The sequence below is a fragment of the Callospermophilus lateralis genome, unplaced genomic scaffold, assembly GCF_048772815.1.
Source record: "Callospermophilus lateralis isolate mCalLat2 unplaced genomic scaffold, mCalLat2.hap1 Scaffold_52, whole genome shotgun sequence".
NCBI classification, from domain to species: Eukaryota; Metazoa; Chordata; class Mammalia; order Rodentia; family Sciuridae; genus Callospermophilus; species Callospermophilus lateralis.
In genome coordinates, this window is record NW_027514454.1 from 1228789 (window position 1) to 1238050 (window position 9262).

Consider the following 9262-nt stretch of genomic DNA (forward strand, 5'->3'; position numbering starts at 1 on the left):
ATGCCACATATTTAAATGCTATGAGTAAAAGTGAATGCTGATTCATCCACTAATTGTATGTATCCTGGTAGAAAGAACTACCACTACCTTATTGTGGCCAGTTGAGAAATTTTCTTCTCATTATCCACCAGACTAGTTAATATGTCTTTAAGGCAATAAGTTTAAAAATAATACTGAGAAATCAAAATATTGAAAATGTACAAACTAAGCAGCTAGTTCTTCAGTAACTGGAAGCACTAACTATGCATATAAAATTATATCTGATTATGAGTCAAAGTAAATATCAAGAAGATAATATGCAATTAGATCATTTTGCTATTCTGATTTTTCCACCAATGAATTATCATTAATCTCTGTTCTATAATAAGAAAAATTCTACAACATACCATATTCTATAATAAGAAAAATAAGAAAAAATTAAAACTAGTTTTTAAAGATCTGCTTAAATATTCCAGTATCATGTAATCAAACAACTACTCTCCACAACAACTATGTTTTTATTCAACACAAACATTCAGGGGTACATTCCTGGAGTTGAGGATGCATACTGCTGAGATGTGGACCTTAAATGCCTTGTTCCCATCATTTGTTAACTCTCTCATACATTCTAGGCATTTCCCTAGTCACTGATGTAACAGTAGCGAACAAAACAACTAATTTCCTGCTCATGTTGGAAATTGTGTTTGAGGTTGGGTTGGAGCAGTCAAGTAGATAAACAAATGTAAGGCAAGTAGTAAGAGAAGTCTAAAGTGGTAAGGCAAGTCTGAAGAGAAAGAAAGGCAGGGTGATGGGCTTGATAGTCATGGCAAGAGGCTCTATTTTGTGTAGGGTGGCCAGGGAAGGCCTTTATCACATGAAATGCCACTGTTACAAAGACATGATAAAGTGAGGGGGTAGTTAGCTAGTCAGATGATTTGGGGAGTTAAAGTTGAGGCAAAGTTGCAAGTGTAAATGCTCTGAAGCAGGGGTGGGCTTGGTGTATTTAAATGGAACTAACAGAGCAAGAGAAGAATGTTAGGAAATGGGGAGAAAAGGATGAGGGGAGTCACATTGATTAAGAGCAGTCCATAATAAGGCAGGGCAGTCCATAATAAAGTCATGGCTTTTTTTCCTTTTTTCTTTTTCCTGATACCAGAGGTTGAACCCCCAGGGGCACTTAAACACTGAGCAACACCCACAGTCCTTTTTAAAATATTTTATTTAGAGATAGGGTCTCACTGAGTTGCTTAGGGACTCACTACATTTCTGAGGCTGGCTTTGAACTCAGGATCCTCCTGACAGCCTCCTGAGCTTCTGGGATTACAGATGAGTACGACCAGGCCTGGCTAAAGTCATTGCCTTTTATTTTGAAATGGGAAGCTATAGGAAGATTTTGAACAGAGAGACACAATCAAATTTATATTTAAAAATATCAGTCTAGTTGCCATCAGGACAATAGATATTGGGGAAAATGAGGGCAGAAGCAAGGACAGAAGAAGGCTATGGAAATCATTCAGGTGACTTATGATGTGGGTTTGGCCTGTATATTGGCTTAGCAGATGCAGAGGAGTGGTCAGATTCTGGGCCTGTTTCAAATGCTTACTTGGAAAGAAGGAAGTCAGAAAAATAAATAAATAAAATGCTGTATAATTTATATCAAATTCTAGAAAATGCAAAACAATCTATAATGACAGGAGAAGTTTGGAGACAGCCAGAAAAGGTGAGGGGAGGGATTACAAAGAAGGATGAAAGACTCTTTTGATTTTGGTGATAGTCTCATGGGTATATTCATGTCAAAACTTATGAAACTGTACACCTTAAACATTTGCAATTTATTGTAGGTCAACTATATCTCAATAAAATTATAAAAATAAAGACATAATATTGTCTAATGGACTGGAGTTGGAATGTGAGAGAAAAGAGATCAAAGATGGTTTGTAAGTTTTGGGCTTTGAGCACCTGGATAATGGGAATTAAATTGTCATTCTTATTTCTGAGATAGGGAAGACTGAAAGGAGCAGATTTTGAGAGAAAAATGAGTTCAGTTTTCAACATGTTGTTAGAGATTCCTACTAGATACATTTTATAACATAATAAATACATGGTAGAAAAGAAATGAAGAATGACTCAGTTTCTCTCTATGATCCACTGGTTCTCCAGAAAGCGCAGAAGTACACTGGACCAACGGGGACCTCTCATGGCCCCTGTAGACAAATGTTTGTGCACACCTTTTTTACATTGTTTTCTTTATTTAACATTATGAACATGGTGGACTACATTCTTTTCTCTAAATTTTAAAGATTCAGTTAATTTGGGGAAACAACTGATGGGTTCATTGTTGAAGGTTGATGAATAACTTTAGCAGAGACTATAGTAACAAGCCCTTGGTCACAGACAAATGAGAATGGCTCCACCAAGGATGGGAGCATTGCAGACACTCTTCCTTGGGCTGGCTTGCTTGTGCCTTTCCCCCCCTTAACTGTACATATCAGTAATTCAGCTATATTATGATTTAAATCAGATTTTGCTCCTCTTGTCAGAAAGTACAACATTTGCTTGATAGTTGATGGATTGTGATGAAAAGGAGTCTACTCCTTGGGTTTGAAACTTAGCTCCATTACTCACTGGATGTGTGACTGCCTCAATTTACTCTAAAATAAGGATTGGAATAGGACCTACTACTACTTCAAGGTACTATTGTTATGAAGATTAAATGAATTGATATGTATAAAACCTTCAGAATAACAACTGGACATAAAGAAAGTGTTCAAGAAATGTTAGCTAATAGCTTTCTTCTCTGACAGTCGGTTTTGACAGTTGGTTCCCACTAAGTTGTGGACTTTTTCGGACCACGACCAGATATCTTGTCTTTTGATTTTCATCCACTCCCACACCATGCTAGGGCTTTGTCCAGCGTCTGGCATGAATGGTAGCACAAAATGAAAGTTAAAAATATGCTGTTGAATTAAATGATTTCTTCCCTTATGGATAAAGATAAGAATCTCAAGATCTTAGCCTGAAGACTACTGTCCATCTCTCTGCCCTCACTTGTCCCCGCCTTAAAAAAAGCAGGCCATAGTCTCCAGTTTACACCCTCACTCACAGTTCCATTCACTTTCCCACTTTCCCCTTTCCTAATCAGAGGGATCTTGGGGTGGGGCTTCAAGGAACCTCTAGGAGTTTGAAGGGGAGGGAGCTTGAAACCATAGACTAGCTGTCACAAGTCATGGGTGGGATTTGGTAGTTCAGAAAAGGAGGTACCAGACCAGGAATGGGGGATGGGAGTGATGGTGAAGTGGAGTAGGCTAGTTCAGGATGGACCAGAAATGAGACTGTTGAGGAAAGCCAGAAAGGACCGGTTGGCGGAGTGGCGGGGGATGGGTGGGTGACGAATGGAATCACGCGGAGGGTGGCTTGTGAGGGCACAGAAGCAAAGGCAGGTGATTGGACGAGAAAGAGAGTCCTAGTTGCCACGGCAGCGACTAGAGGAGAAGGTCTTCAGTTGAGGAGAAGGTCTCCACTAGAGAAGGACGGGGAGCTTCGGCTCCCTGCATTCCCCAGTAGAGCCAGTGCATCGACCCCCATATATCCCTGCTGATGTGTCAACCGGGAAAGGCTTAAGCCTTCCCAGGCGCCGCCCCTCCGCGCCTCGCTACCCACCCGCTCCCTGAGCCCTGCCTCCGGCGCTGCCTGACGACGCCTGCCAACTAGGCCCGCCGCAGCCTACTCCACCGCGTCACCAGCTCCCCGAGGTGACCACAACATGGCTGCGGCGCTGGGGCTGCTCTTCTGGCTGTTCGTGCTCTGTCTGACCTGGCGAGTGCTGGGCCAACCGGACCCGAGCACCGGCCGGCGCTTCTGGAAGCACAAACTCTGTGCAGACGACGAATGTAGCAGTGAGTGTGCAGGCGGGTGGGCAGGCGGGCAGCCCGGGGTCTCTGGTGGCTCTTCGGGGCTGCATGGGGCTCTGATCCCCCGGTCCCCAGCCCCATGGGCTGGGCTAGGGGGTCGCAGGATGACGGGTGGGGCGCAGGAGTGACGAAGAGCCTCGGGACCCTGCGTGTGTCCCCTCCAGCTCTGCTGGCGCCCCAGCCAGCCCGCTCGGGTTGCAGGGGGCTTCGACTCCCACTTGTTGGCAGCGTTTTATTTTTCTCTACTGACTGAGGCGGGGGTTGGGAAACATGATTCCCCAGGGACAGCACTCAGTTTATTCCCTTCCAGGATTCGCCTAGGATCTCAGTGGGTGATGGGGTTGTGCGCCGCGCGCCCAGGGCTCCCCACGCTGTAGCAGAGCGCTTTTCTGCCCCCGCCACAGGTACCTGGGCCGGTGCAGTATCAGGGCAGATGCTCTCCAGGGCTCGGTGGCCCTAATCCCAGTGGCAGGTTGATAGTGGGGCTCCTTGGGAAAGGCTCACTGGCCCCTTCGTCCTTTTGCTGCACTGGGGATTGGGCTGGTTTTCCCTTTTAACAGGGACTAGAGTTTAGGCTTGGGAAGAGCACCTAGTCCAGGCATGCAATGTGTTTCAATGTCGGCCCCGACTCTGCTTCAATCCTGTCATTTCTGTGCATAGAAGCCTCCCTTCATATTTGAGGTAGGGTAGCAGGTGGGCCAGTAATCTTTTGCTTTTGAAAGAGGCCAAGGATCTGCACCGGCCACCTGGGAACTGCAACCTCTTCTGTGTGCAGAAAGCGGACAGAATTGCTTCCCAGTCCTGGATTGGAGGTAGGTGGTCGGGAGGATGTAGCCATTCAGATTCAGATGAAGAAGTTTGTTGCAATAACAATAATAAATACTCCAAGATTTTTATAAGCCAATTCAGTTTTAGACTCAGTCGCTAGTGTTGTTGGAACCTCTTTCCTCTATATATTTACTGGTCCAGAATACTTCTTATGGCCTCCCACTTGGTTTCTAGTAACCTTGTAACTTGATGACCGTGTTGTCCATAAATTGTAAGCAGTACATATTTTAAAATATTCATGCTAAAAAGGCCAAGAAGTTTACCATTGAGCTCTTTATGCCTAAATTGGTGTTACCAAAAACAAATTTTATAATTTGAATTGTTTGTTCCACTCCAATAAAGAAAAAAGATGTCTCCAATATATGTTAAGCAGTTCCTAGAGGTAACCCTAAGGCTGGAGTAAATAAACACTCAGAAAAGCAAAGCAGCTGCCATGATATTTCCTTTCAGTTTTGGGTGAACAAAATCAGGCTTCCAGCATGGTAGAATGTTTGCTATTCTTTGCTATCAAGCGCTATCCTACGTGGGCTACCTGGACAATCTCATCACTGATGCTTCCTCAGTACTAAGACATGGTGTTGGTAAGGTTCAGTGGGGTAACATAACTTGAGAAATGGCCTGTGTCCAAACAGATGTGACCAAACACAACAGGTGGCTCTGTGTTGTGTTGTAGGAAGTAGTGAGGTGTGTATGTCAGGTGTCCTTGTGTGCCTTCCAAATAAGTGCTCCAAAAAAAAAAAAAAACTAATTAGGTGCTCCATAGTATGCATTATGTTGTCACCTAATATATTACTGATTTGTAAATCCTCTATGACCAAAGGGGGAACAAGAGAAACATTGCCATTTCCTCTTGTGATGAGAATTCCCCACCTTAAAGTGTCTCCCACCTTCAACTTGGCCTCTTAATTATATATGAATTAGGATGCTGACAGTTTTCAAAATAGTCCTATTTTAGCTTCAGAAAAACAAGTTACCCTCTCCAAATCTGTGTTTGTTCCTCAGACATATATTTTTATAAAACACACATTCGTGTATATTTTACTGCTAATTGGCTTTTAGAAAAAGTGTTATTTCCATTTCTTCTTTGTGCTTTTTACATACATCTATTGTCCATTTCATCTTAAATCAGAAACTGTGTATTTGGTCAACCAAAAGAAAAATGTTGCTTCTACCAGTTTCTAGATCAATTGTGATTCTAGTCCTGAATTTTAAGCATGAAGGTATTGCCTGACCTTTTTTCATGGTTAAACTTGTTCCTTGTCAGATAGTATACCCACTTTTGATTTTGTTTATTAAAAAAAAAAATACGAATGAGGATGTTTTGAAACAAGTCGGCACAGCAGGAGAGCCTGCCCTATAACGTGGAAAAAGTTCTAGATAAGGTCTTCCGTGCCTCTGAGTCACACATTTTGAGCGTAGCAGAGCAAATGCTTGATAATCGTGTGAATGATATTAGAGACATAGGAATAAAGGAAAATAACATATTTGAAGAGGCTGCAGTGCTCGATGATATCCAATACTTGATCTATTTTGTGAGGTACAAGCACTCCACAGTGGAGGAGACTGCTCCATTGATAACAGTGCCTCCTCTAGAGGAAATCTGGGCTAAAGCTAAAGGTAAATACCTGCCTGCGGCTTGAGCTGGAGAAAAGGAGTTGTTCCATCCAGGTGTTTTTGTGTATTATTGTAAAGTTCTGTTCAGTTTCCATGTGCCTAAAGGAGAAAGAAGGCTGACTCAGGAGCCCCATATGTTCCTTTATTCATTCTTTTGGGCTAGAGCATGAAAGGACATTGCTTATTCTTTTTTTTCCTTTAGGACAGTTGGGATTGGTTAGCATGTTCAAAGAGAAATTTTATAAAAAGCTAAAGAGAAAGATATAAATGAGAAACTAATGCACAAAGTAGACCTGTTAACAGTACAGATTTTATGTTAAAATTATAAAAGGGCTTTATTAAACATAATTTCTTAATCATAAAATATCTGTACTAGATCATGTGGGTGTGGAGTGACTAGCATAACTTTTTTTTTTTTTTTAGAATTTAATCTCTTTTTATGTGGTGCTGAGGATCGAACTCAGTGCCTCACCTGCACTAGGCAAGTGCTCTGTCACTCAACCCTAGCCCTAGAATAACTTTTAATGGATAGCTTGCCAGAATTCCCCTCCCCAGCATTTATCTTTTGTGGATACCATGCTATTTCCAGTCTCTTGGGGGAGAGGTCACTTATTCTGGTTTTACTCCACTGGGTTCTAAGGTCCTTGCATTCATATTAATCAAGGATGGAACCAGGATGACAAGCCTTATAATGTAGTGCTTGACACATAGAAGCCTTTCAATTAAATATTCGTCAAACTGATAATGAGCCAATATCCTGATAAAAGCTTTCTGTTTCCTGGTTTCATATTTGATCATCTCTATCCATTGTTTTTCAAAATGAAATATTTCAACTGAGAGTATATGATAAGAATTCCAGAAGGACATAAAGCCATTGGAAAAATTTACTTCCCAAGAATGCTAATTTTACCTGATAATTTGTGGAAGAAAACAGTTGTACATTTAATCAAAGCAGATATATTTTGGATAAGAATGCAAAGTACAAGTGAATGTTCAGGGTAGAATATGAAACTGTGAAGAGATAATCTTTGCTCTGGATCCTATTTGTCTATGTCCTGAGCTCAGGAAGGAGATAGGTCCACCATTTGGCTCCTAGGTTATTTTGAACATATTTGAAAGGCACATTAGCAAGCTAGACTTACGGAATTCCCTTCTCTATACTGGCTCGGTGAGACCAGCACACTTGTAGATGAAAGAGTTCCTGTTATTTCTGAGCAGAATAGACATTTCACATTTTTGTTCTGGACCAGAATTCTCCTCTGCACATTTATTCATGTGGGTGTATGTTGGTTTGCCAAGGGAAGGTAAGTTATTGAAGCCTCTATCATAAATGTATTTGTTTATGAAATACTTTGGATTAAAGGCTTCTTTATAAATTTGACTGTATAGTTCAGTCATCCTTTAAATGGGATGAAAACAATTAAGCCTCCCGTGTCCTTGCCCAGTTGTTCTCATGGGCGCATGCCAGGACATGGAAGGCAGTGTTGAGGTATCTGGAGCTGTGTGCTGAGGGGGAGTGCTGATCGTTGGGCTTAAGTGGGGGTAGATAGTGTCATCCAGCTGGCTCAATGCATTCTTTTCCCCTGTAGAGATGCAGCCACCACATGAAGATGATTTTCCTAAAGAGAACACAAATCATCTTAATAGAAATCTTCATGAAGAGCCTCGCCTCCTGAGTCATCATTTAAATATGAACCATCCTGAAGAGCCCAGCCTCTTGAGTCAACCTGTGACTGAGGACATGGGTGTCTTAGAAGTGTCTCAGATCCCAAATACTGAGAAAGCAGACCCAGGTAAAGCTTGCCAATTTTTCTCTACAAAGTAGAGGCATTATCATAATGAAGGCTTTCAAGGATATTTGTTGCCAAAGCTACAAAATAGAGCAGAGAGTGATATAGGTACATGTGAGTTCAAAAAAAAAATCTCTTAAGTGAGAGAAAATCAAGAATAAAGATGACTAGAAATCAAAAATAGGCCAGAGAGTGTAACTCACCTAAAAGCAAATGTTTAGCTATGACTAGCTTGTGTAAACCATTTACAACTAAAATATTATTCTTCAAAGGCCTTATGCTCTAAAACTGTAATTTTCAACCAGACCAACAGCACCAGAAACTCTGGGGGTGGGACCCACAATCTGTGTTTAGCAGGCCTTCCAGGAAAGTCTGGCCTGGTACAAGTTAGCTTGAGAATCACTGTTCATAGTCTCATAAATTCTGTGTTTTTTCCCTTTTCTTCTAAATGGAATGTAATATAGCTCAAGTCCTGTTTTGACTTGCTTCCTGGACATGGTAATTAAACTTTTTCAAATGCAGTCAATGGTCCAGATCTTTATACTATATACTTACAGGAAACAGTACAGAACTGCAATCCATTTTAGACTGACACTTATGAATACTTCATCATAGTGCACAGTATCCAGTGGGAGATGAGAAACAATTTTTCAAAAAAATCCTCAATAATGGCATCAACAGCATTCTACTTTTGTGTTGCTCACTCTCATTTTATCAGTAAGTTAGATGATGACTAATTGTTTTATTTTATCCATCCAGTATGGTGCTATGAAGCCATAATTACTGTATTTTGTGTTTTTAAAGGTTCTGGTCTGTAAGCATAGCTATAGCATTATCCTGCACCAGTGCAGGGCTTGGCAGCACTGATCCTGACCCCCCCCCATCTGCACACACAGAGTGTAGGAGAACTCATAGCAGGGGGGATTCAGTTAATTTGAGAAGGAATAACATATCAGTTCTCCCATTTTCCAGAAGACATTGCATCCATATATGAACACTACTGACTTCTGAACTGTCTTTAACTCCATAAGGTTCTGAAAATGAATCACGCACCATTAAGATTTGTTATTTTCATGCTCCAAAACTTTCAATATTAGGGAAAACTTGGCTTACAAAATTAAGCATGAATTATTTCCCTGG